The sequence below is a fragment of the Amblyomma maculatum genome, chromosome 7 (genome assembly GCF_055883805.1).
Source record: "Amblyomma maculatum isolate TAMU_Amacu chromosome 7, ASM5588380v1, whole genome shotgun sequence".
NCBI classification, from domain to species: Eukaryota; Metazoa; Arthropoda; class Arachnida; order Ixodida; family Ixodidae; genus Amblyomma; species Amblyomma maculatum.
In genome coordinates this window covers 118646386-118657403 of record NC_139350.1, presented here as the reverse complement: position 1 = coordinate 118657403, position 11018 = coordinate 118646386, and the positions used below count along the sequence as shown (strand labels likewise).

General features: G+C 44.9%; 1 protein-coding gene across 1 annotated transcript in view; it reads left to right on the top strand.

The window, feature by feature from the left end:
• The first annotated feature begins 1351 nt into the window (after nucleotides 1-1351).
• LOC146184548 (uncharacterized) overlaps nucleotides 1352-11018 on the top strand; it is a 79039-nt gene continuing 69372 nt past the window's right edge. Inside the window, exon 1 of the mRNA XM_084608809.1 lies at nucleotides 1352-1637. The gene's annotated coding sequence lies outside the window, so the exon portion shown is untranslated. The remainder of the gene's footprint in view (nucleotides 1638-11018) is intronic.

Sequence of the window (11018 nt, the reverse complement as noted above, 5' to 3'; positions counted from 1 at the left end):
ATCTTGATTTACTTCTCCTCACCTTCGCCGATTTCGTTCTCTTCCACTTTCATTGTCTTAATCTGTGTCTCTTTTCTCTTCCTTCCTTTCGTCACTTCTTTACCTTTCATGCACTGCTCCTATCTTTCGTCTACCTTTCCAATTCATTTTCTTCCTCTTTTCTTTCCTTCTTTGTCCTCTTCCTTCCTAACTTTTCTTTGTTCGTGAGTGTCTTATACCTTCTCCTTCATTTTTTTTCTTAATTTTCATTGGTTTCAGTGGTTACTGACCGTTTCTTACTCAATTACTTCTCCATGTTGCGCTCTCCCTTCTAAATCATCGTCATTTTCTATGCTTGTGCTTTCGTCCTTTCATCCTATGTGCTTCATTTTTATTTTTCCAATTCCTTCATCTTTTGCTGTCCACAATATTCGTTCCACTCATCTTAACTGCTCTTTTCCACATCGCCTTTCTTTAACTTTGTTCTTTTACTATTTAATGTCAGTGCATTCAGTGCAAAGGGTGGACAGGGAGCCTCAGTTCCCAAGTCAAGCCAACGTTTCGACAAGTGAGCTTGACTTGGTCTGGGCCCAGACGAAGGCAAGTCCACTTGCGAAACGTTGGTTCGGGTTGTGAACTGAGCCCGCCCTTCCCCCTCTACCCTTGTTCAGTGCTCTTTCACACTTTATAGCCAGCTTCGTTTTCAGGTTATCCCTTTACCACGTAAGCCTCACAAATAAGCCTCTTAGAATCCGCGGCCTGTGGTTCTCCGCGAAGCCTGCAAAGCCTTTAGATTCTGAAAGAAGCGACACTCTCGTCCCTCAACCTGCTTGACTCATTTTTCCTCGAGTTTCACTCTCCAATCTGCATGCAAGCGCGTTAAACACGGTACACATTGTTCGTCATCTCGCTCGAGACCAGGTGGAATAGTCTGGTAATTCTCAAAATTAGTGTGTGCGATGTTTATGCTCGCTGTTGTTGATTTTTAATAGCAGAATAATGAGTTCACCCCGCTTGTTTGTGGCTGACTGTCCAAACCCGCCAGCCCAAACCCGTGGGCATGCACTATAGCGAGCGTATGCCGACCACGGCGAGTCGTGTTCTTGGGAACAAAGGACGGCGTGCGTACAAGAAAACCAGCTACTGCTGAAATACCAGCCTCCGTGAGTTGTAAAACTCACTAATGAATCGACTTCGTAGAACTCACCAGCGAGGTTACAGGCAAATGTTAGCCCACGCTATGACAGGAAATAAGCTCCTTTACCTCACAGGATGAGCAGGCGGGAACAGTCCCGGAGCTGTCCGGGACGCCGAAACGTTGAGCTGCAACTAACTGCCTGCTTCATTCTGTGCAGCCTGTCATCGAAAAAAAATCGTCAAGCCATCGCCTGAAATCCTGCCTATTGCCTACATCGAGCATCCACGTGCTGCGTCTGCCAGATACCAGCTGTGCCTGCGCTTTGCTGTTGGGCTGTTGGAGGGCCGTCGGCGACACTTTATCATCCGGCAGTCAGCTGCGCTTGCGCAGCTCGAAGGGGCATCGACGTCACAGGAAGGCTGTAAAAGCCGCTGTCTAGCCCACCCTCAGCACCATTCCGGAGCAGTTCAGGACGCTCAAACGTTAAGCTGCAACTAACTGCCTGCTTCATTCTGTGCAGGTACGTGTATGAGCCTTCTTTTACTTAAGGTGCTTCTTGCTATATAGCAGCTCTTCGACTGCTCCGTCCGTCTGTACATGATATTATGGGAGTCAAGGCACGTTCGACTATAAAGGAAGTCGTGAAAGCACTTGCTGACATGTCAGCACACTTTGAGACCAATCAGCTAAAGCTGAAAGAGGCTCTCAAAAAAGTAATTGAAGATGAGCTTGAGCCAGTGCGGAAATCCATGAATTTCATTAACACAATTTTTGAGGAGCTTGAAGCAGAAATAGTTGAAATGAAAAAGGAACTGAAAATTGTGAAAGCTGAAAGCATAGAAATAAATAAAGACAACGATCGCCTCTCAAAAGAACTAGAAGACGTGAAGAAAGAGGTGATTGACTTGCAGCAGTACAGCAGGTGAAGTAACCGGGAAATCAAGGGGCTTCCTGTAGTTTAGGGTGAAAACCTTGTCGCTACTTTGACAGATATATCACGCCATTTGCAAATTCAAATCAGTGAGAGTGACATTGATGTCGTTCAGCGAGTGCCATCGATGAACAAAAAAGAGTCAAATGTGGTGGTTAAATTTCATTCCCATACCACTAGAGACAAAATGCTGAAAGCTGCCAAAAAACAGACTAAACACATTTTACCTGGGTTTGAACAGCTCAGAAGAAAAGAGTTCACCAGTCTATGTAAACGAGCATTTGTACCCGGCAAAGAAAGTGCTGCTGAGCCACGCTTTGAAGGCAAAAAAAGAGAAGGGTTGGGAGTATGTCTGGGTCATAGAAGGTAAAATCTTGATGCGCAAGACATAGAACTTGCACGTACTGCAGGTGACGCGGATGGCTGACCTCGCCCAGGTACAGTAATATATAAGCTACCGTGTAATCACTATATCTCCGAATGACTTACACTTCTGCTCAAATCGAAAACAAATGGCTTGGCGTGGTCAGGTATCTGTGTTACACTGCAACATCCGGAGTGCTAGGAAAAACCTCGATCATTTGGTTGCTTGTCTGTCACACTACTCGTATCGTTTTGATGCTATTGCGCTGACAGAGACATGGTTCAAACAAGGTGAAACTGTTGAAATTCCTGGGTACAATTTCCTCTCGCGACCGCGTGATAGTGCATCACGTGGTGGTGGCCTCGCACTTTTTGTTCGAAAAGGGATCGAGTACTGCTGTAAATGCAAGGCTGGTTATGAAGCAGGTATAGTTGAAACACTGTTCATTGAACTGAAGTGTGGCATCATTATAGGTATTGTTTACCGCCCACCTAGCGCTTGTCTAAACAAATTCTATTCCGTAATGGAAACTACGCTATTATCACTTGCGACGGATAAATTGTCTTTGATTGTCTGTGGTGATGTCAAAATTGAGTTGTTGAAAGATGATTGCCGTGATTACCTCTTGCTGATACAGTCCTTTAACCTGACAAATGTTATAGATGAGCCAAATCGAGTCACTAACCAATCCGCCTCCATCTCAGACCACAATCCCATCTTTCTTCTTTATCCCTGTGACCCTTTGCGCTGTCCTTCCAAGCAGTTTAAAAAACGTACGACCCGAATCGGTTACGCTCAAGTACGATCGCTGCTTCAGTGCACCGATTTCGAAAGCGTGCATGATGACAACATAGATATTTAATATCAGTATCTGGTAAGGAAAATCACAGACGTAATTGAGCGATCCACTTACACATACACTAGGCGTAACTACGACCATGGTATATGCCCTTGGATGACAAAAGCTACTTGAAGTCCTGAAAAAAGAAAGATTCATGCTATCATAAGTGGAAAAACAATAGATGCAAAACAACAACAGTCTCGATGCTACAGAAATAAATCGGTCGCCATGATGAGGAACTCAAAGAAACAATACTACACTAATCTAATTACGAGACAGGAAGGAAATTCCAAAAAGATATGGGCGATTGTGAGCGATGTTGTTGGATTAAAGAAAAAAGAAGATATCCTTCCGGACTTAATCTCAGAGGAGGTGGCTGATACCTTCAATAATAATTTCGTTGAGCGCGGAAGAAAATTGATTAATTCCTTCCCTTCAACAACGCCTCACCTAGGAAGACCTATAGCAACAAATAATAGCTTCGCTTTCCGGGAGATAACTGAAGAAGAAATGAGGTCAGTAATTAAAACTCTGCGAGAAAACAAAGCTTGTGGTTATGACGGAATACCATCGAAGGTGCTAAAAGACAATATCGACATTCTTTGCACCCCCTTACGCAACATAATTAACCATGCGATGGTTAGCTCCCAGTATCCAATAAACTTGAAGATTGCGAAAGTTGTGCCAGTCTACAAGACAGGAGATCCCAATGACCCCAGTAGTTGCAGACCCATATCTGTGCTTAGTATAATCAATACTGTTTTTGAAAAATTAATATCCTTACATTTGAACAAGTTTCTGCTTGATAATAATGTATTCTGTGCTGAGCAGCATGGCTTTATCTCAGCCAAATCAACAACCAGTGCTGTCACATCACTTTCTCACCATATTAACACGGCTCTTCACAAAAATCAAATTGCAATAGTAATATTCCTCGACATAAAAAAGGCATTTGAGTGCGTCTGTCACTCAGAGTTATTGGAAAAATTAAAAGCATGTGGTATTAATAATGCCTCTCTCCAGTTCTTCGACAGCTACCTTTCCGCCAGAAAACAAGAAGTAGTGCTGAGGGATAAACACTCCCCACTACTACCCGTGACTTGCGGGGTCCCGCAAGGATCTGTATTGGGTCCTGTTTTGTTTTCTATTTTCGTGAACGACCTGCCGCAGGCCGTTCAATTTTCAAAAGACTTTATGTATGCAGATGACACTGCTCTTTTGTTCACATCTGAGTCACTCTTGGGCCTAGAAAACACGATAACGTCCGAACTGTTTAATGTTTCAGAATAGTTTCGTGCTAATAAACTAACAATAAATGTAGATAAAACTAAATATGCAGTATTTCACTCCAAGAGAAGAAACATTCACCCTAGTACGATTCACATATCTCTAAACAACGATTGTGTTCAGCAAGTTTCGTCTTTCAAATACCTTGGTATCATCTTTGGCCAACACTTGCACTGGCAAGAGCAGATAGATAAGCTATCTAAAACGCTAGCATTCAGTTGCTACACGCTTACCAAGGCGAAAAAATATTTCCCGTACACCATACTACGTTCGTCTACTTTTCATATTTCACTGCCACATCAGCTACTGCTGTGAATCTTGGGGACAAACGTACAAAACTTATCTACTTCCCTTGCAGAGATTGCAGAAGAAAGCATTTCGTATAATATATCACGTATCTTCCAACTGCAATAACAATAATTTATTTCTAGAAAATCGAGTACTTTAATTGGAATCCATGATTAAATACGAAATCTCTGTATTCGTAAATAACATCATTAATACTAGTATTCCGTTGCCATTTGGTATTTTCTTGTTACCATCTCGCAATACAAGACATGCATTAAATTACAATTTCAGCCTCCCTGCCTGCCACAATGTGTACGGAGAACGTTTAGTGCAATTTACTGGAGCAAACCATTGGAACACGTTGCCTATTAATGTGAAACTTGCAGTTAACTTTAAAATGAATTTCGAAATGTTCTTCATAAACAGCCCAGAAGAGTCATGATCCCCTCCCCGCCCCTCTTTTTTGTTTGCGCGCTTGCGTTTTGTATTACTCGCCTATGAATTGTTTGCTGAAATGTATTTTCCTCCATGTGTGTTGACTCTTTTTGTTTGTTTGCTTTATTCTTTTTTGTGTGTTTGTGTGTGCTCATTACGGCTGCCTGATCAAGTTTATTCTGTACTGGACTGTCTACTAGCCCCGCGGCTGTCGGTCCAAATATTCTTTGTGTATTTCATTGCATACAAATAAAGATCACTTTTATTAATGGATTGAACCTTCGCCTCGCCGGCGACAGCACAGTCCCGTGAGTATGCGTCCGCTCTCGTCGAGTTCCCGATGCGGAAGACCCAAAGCCATTTGACTTTCCCCCGTGCGCAGTTTCAATTCCAGAGGTCGCGTTTGTGCTGCCAGGCTGCTGGCGCCGTCTGTGGATAGTTAATGCTCACGCTAACTATAAAATGTAGCGCCATATCGTGACAGCAACAGCAACGGCCGCGGGGGGACGATGACAATAAAGTGGACAATGGGAGGTCGTCCCCACATACATCCAACCTTAAATTTACCCATGGGCTTGTATGTACTTGTTATGGAGACGTCTTCACAAATTTGCACTTGAGGGAGGACCTTACAGCGGGGGTAGCGCGGACAACATCTTCGCACACTTCTTCTGTGCGCCGACGGTAGCATGAATGTGTTCGCATAATTCCTGGCATGTCACATAGTCTTCAGGGCCTGCAGTTCCTTTCAGAGCGGGGCACAGTCGAAAACTGCGGTCAGGCGTCACTAGAGGTGGCGGCGCTGTCTGGGAGACAGATGCAGTATGCGCCAGAGAAGGTACACAATTAAGGCAGGTGCTGATACGGCGCTAAATCAAGGATCACGGGGTGTGAAGTACGAGTTCACAAGACCAGCGACGCCGGCTGAAAACTGCAGGCCAGGGTAGCAGCAGCCAGACATAATTGCTGAGTGGTCTCTCCATGGCTGCCACAGTTGGAAGCACTGAACAGAATCTAGGCGACTCCGTCGCAGCAGGCGGCAGCGGGACGATGTGCAGCGGCCAGTGAACCTTGGAGGCTTCGGTTATCCTGCATAACTGCCAGAAAGCTATCCGCATGCATTTAACGAAGGTCATTGTAGGTGTGATCAGCTCCGACATGGGCCTCATGGCTTCATACAAAACTCGCTAGCGTAACGTGTCGCGCTGCCGTACAAATCCAAAGTTGAAGTAAATAATTCCCCTTCTTGTTGAACGAGACTGCTCAGTTCCGTACAAAGCTAAAAAAACAAGATCGCACGTTTGTTCTCCCGTTCTCAAGTCCCACCATCATGGCCGCCGTTTTCTCTTATGTGATGAAGGCAGCTACGAAAGACTGAAGCCTAGCCACCAGTAATATAAGGACCGACCTAAAGAAAACTATGATCCCAAAAAGGGTTACGTGTACACAGCAGAGAGGAGACACCGTCTCGGTGGGATGGTCATACTTTGTTCACCGCAAGAAGATTTGCGGTCAGCGACCACTCTCACGGACGGTGTCGGAAGGCCTGGTGCCGTGCTGCAGTACCACCAAGCTCATTGTGGGACACAATGTTCCGGCCAGAGATGTTTGCAGCTTCAGAGATATTTGCAATTGCATCCTCATAGAAGAAGTTGGGAACGTCTAAGGGATTCACAATTATATAGCACTTGTGCAGGATGTAAAACAACATTGACATATTGTTACGGATGATGAAGAAAGAAGAAGCTGGCAGTGGCGCTGACAGGAGCGCTCGCGCTAGGCCCGGCATCATTTTCAAAAAACGTCATCTCACTATCATCGAACATCTCTCTCTGTCATCTGTTCTCCTATTTTCATCGGCTTGCCGCATCGTAACATTTGGTTAGAGATGCTGGGTACTTCATCAGCACCCCCTTATCCTGGACTGGAGCTTCGATGCCCTGCGACTTCTTGCGCCGTCGGTTGAAGGTTAGGAGGCATCGCATGGCTGTTCCCCAGCCTGCCGGATCCAGCAAGACCTTGCCATTCCTCAGCTCCGTCTCCCTCGCCCCGACCACAAGACACGACGACGGAGAGACTGACCGGAAATGCCACACAGGACCACAAGACACAAGAAGAGACCCGAACGACCATATGTGACCCCAGTGACCAGATGTACCGACCAAAGACCCCACCGACCCAAGACACCGCTACACTTCAAGACATCCTCTCCTGCCTATGCCATGCGGTGCTTGCCTTGGCCTCCGCCATCGAGTCGTGGGAACGCGTGGCCCGAGAGTGTCCTGCGCTAAGGTTCATCGTGAACCATCGTGCCGGCAAGCCGTTCCATTCTTCCTTCTTCCTCTTCTTCAAGCATCTGGACACGCTCATCGTCATGCCATAAATCATCAACATCGGTAAACTTCATCGTCCACGATCGGAACGATCGCTCGGTGGCCCCGGGTCATGTTACGGACGATCAAGAAAGAAGCGGGCAGTGGCCCGGACAGGAGCGCTCGCGCTAAGCTCGGCATCATTTTCAAAAAACGTCATCTCACTATCATCGAACATCTCTCTCTGTCCTCTGTTCTCTTGTTTTCATCGGCCTGCCGCATCGTAACAATATGCCCATTTTCACAGCCAGAATTGTCATATCCTGGATGCTGCAATGTATGCGCTGTTACTGAATGTGAGACGCGGGTTTTCACCTTTGTTGTTTGTTTCGAAACCCGTCGAGCAAATCGCTCTTCGTGTCGTTGCAATTAGGCGTATCTGTCAGCAAAGCCCACAGCGGTGGTCTATTTTTTCACAGAATAAAAAGCAGCTCTGCAAGCCTAAACGCGGCTCTTCGCCGTGGAGCCCATGAGCAACTCGTCGAAGAAATAGGACAACTTTATCAATATGCCATACATCAAGGACATGACATCATCTACCAATGGTTTCCAGGACACAGCGGCATCGCGAGCCATCTCCGGCTGGACGAGGTCGCACGAACAGCCCCTCAAGACAGCGATTGTGCGTTGATCCCCTTTTCCAGGAACACACGCTCTCCTTGTGGAATTCTGGCCGGTTTCAGAACTGGCGCTTATATTCCCTGGACCCTCACCTTTAGCTCCATCTTCTACCTGGCTTAACCCGACCTAAAGAAACTTTGCTGTGCCGCCTGTTCTTGGTGTAGCATTCACAAACTCTTATTCTTTAGGGATAGTTATGGCAAATAGCCCTGCATGTAGAAACTGTGGGTTCGACGAGACTATATAGGCTACATTCTTTGTGAGGGCCTCATATATAGTGAGGAAAGACAGATTCTATGCCGTGTTCTGGACCTTCTAGATGGACGCCCACTGGCTGAAATTAAGATTCTAGGTTCCTGGCTATGGCGATCGTCCGCGGTGAAGGCCTCCCAGGCACTTCTCCGCGTTATGAAAAACACAGGACTGATCGAAAGGCTATGATTTTGCTGTTATGTTTCGTGATATGACTGTAACGCGATGTGATGTGACTTATCTGTGATGTGACGTTACTGACTTCACCCATCCCTCTCTAACCCACTACTTTTATATGCACTTACGCTTTTCCCCTGTGCAGGGTAACAAACTGGTTTCTTTTATCGGTAACCTCCTTGCCTTTTCTCCTTCTCTTCCTCCTCCTCCTCCTGATTGAAAGGCTTTATTAATGACGAGTCTACTTTTGGAATTTGCCAAACAACACAAAAAATCTCTAATGCATCGGGCAAAGAGATGGATGGAAGCAACATACAAAAAGATTTAGGTATCGTCAATTTCTAGTCAGTACCGTAGGGAGTTACAGCAATGCTAGATGACAATCAGATATAATGTTAAGCTTGAAGACATGTAATTCAATTATGATGAAGTAAACGAAGACAGAGAAGCGTCAAAGAAGTTTTGAAGGACATCTAATTCAATTATGATGAAGTAAAAGAAGACAGAGAAGCGTCAAAGAAGTTTTGAAGCCCTCTCGGTTCAATTCCGTCTATTTATAGAGATTGTACTGAAAACCAAAACAATCAAGAAGACTACTTATCTCTGAGATGTCACGAACACGTTAACTCAAAACAGTTACCACCATAATTTCGGAATATATCCGCTACCTTTATTTACGAAAAAGCTGCGCGTAGGCCAAAGAATCACCAGGATATATACAGTACTAAAAAAAAATATTGCTTTCAGTTTGGGTAACGTCCTTGCATCTGAATCGGCGCAGGCATAATTCGGTCCTTAGGTGATGGAACCTGCAAAGAGGAGAGCAGAAAAGTGAACATCTTTTTCCATCTCAGTGGAAACACTGAAACTGGCATCATCATAACATATACTACACGCGAAACAGCACGGGGACCTTGGAGGCTTATGTCGACATCTCTATGATAACTTACATAAGTGGCCTTATTTGGCTTGCAGACTTCGTTTCTATCGGGGTTTCGACAAGTAGAATTGGTCTGACGGATGAAAGCGGCAAGGACTGTAGTGCATCGCCCAAGTATATCATAAACACCTTATACATGCAAAAACCAAATCAGGCAATGGAAATCCACCTCCGTCGACATGTCATATCTTCGAACTTCGTAAGATACCATCTCCTGTTCCCAATAGCACGGCGAGCTGTTTCTTGCCTTCGCTCCTCAGCCTAGTGCGAAGCAGCAGCCTCTCTGAAGGCGGCACTTATCTCTCGAATATATCCTGCCGTATGTGCTTTCAGTCGCAGGTCAACGGCTTCTGCTCTTGGGAGCGTTCCGAGGCAACGGCATCTATTACCACAACGTAAAACAACACAAAAGCAAAGTGCCAATTACTCCAGCATCATCGATTTATTATTCAATGCGACCAAATACCATTTACTACATTCCCGAGCAGCTTCCAGTGACCTTCATTCGTCGTCGCCTACACTGCAGTTGGAGACGCAGTGCTACGCCCCGCACAATGAGAAGTCCACCACGGTTGCCATAGGAAGCGGCGCAAGCTTAGGTCTTTCGTTGTGATTCCGCTTTTTGCCAAGGTTTAATACGAATAAGTCCTCGCTTATATCCATTGCTCGTGTGATACTGGATAGTATACCAGTTGCAATGTCGTATACTCTACACTTAAAAAATTGTATTTTTATAGCCAATTGTCATGTATTATAAAGCGGACAACAAACAATTTGTCCATAATTTGTTGTTTTTGCGCATCAATAATAAGTGGCTTCGAGGGCTAAGAACCACAACCGGTGCAACGATATGAACATTTACATATTGGACAAACTACACAGTACTACATGATGTCCTTGTTAACAGATATCAGCTGCTTAAGCTAAGAATTGATATTCATGAATTTGGCTATCAGTACGGTCGAAATTAAGTTACATCAGTGGGGTAAAATTTGCGAGGGGCACTGGCGCCATCGTGAGCCTCCCAGATTAAGCATAGATGAGGGAGCAGCGTTCTGCCAGGACGGAGTTGCAGAATACAAAAAATGCTGTTTTAGTGTTCTTACGAGAATTTCCTCTATTTATATGCCTCAATTTAGGCAGTGAATTTGTTTTGTGGGTAATCTCCCGCATAATAACCTGGCAGTATAACTTCGGTATTTAGTGCTGTTACACAAATACTGTTTTTTTCAAGGTGTCCGTATTATGAATTAAGGAAGTTGCTTGGAAATAAATCACCTTTATGTTTTACGTAAACCTGACAATTTTTTAAATTGTATGTTTTGTTGTTTAAATAAGGCAATATTTCGCCTTAACGAGTGGACATCACAGGTTTAGTCGCTGTTGTTGACAG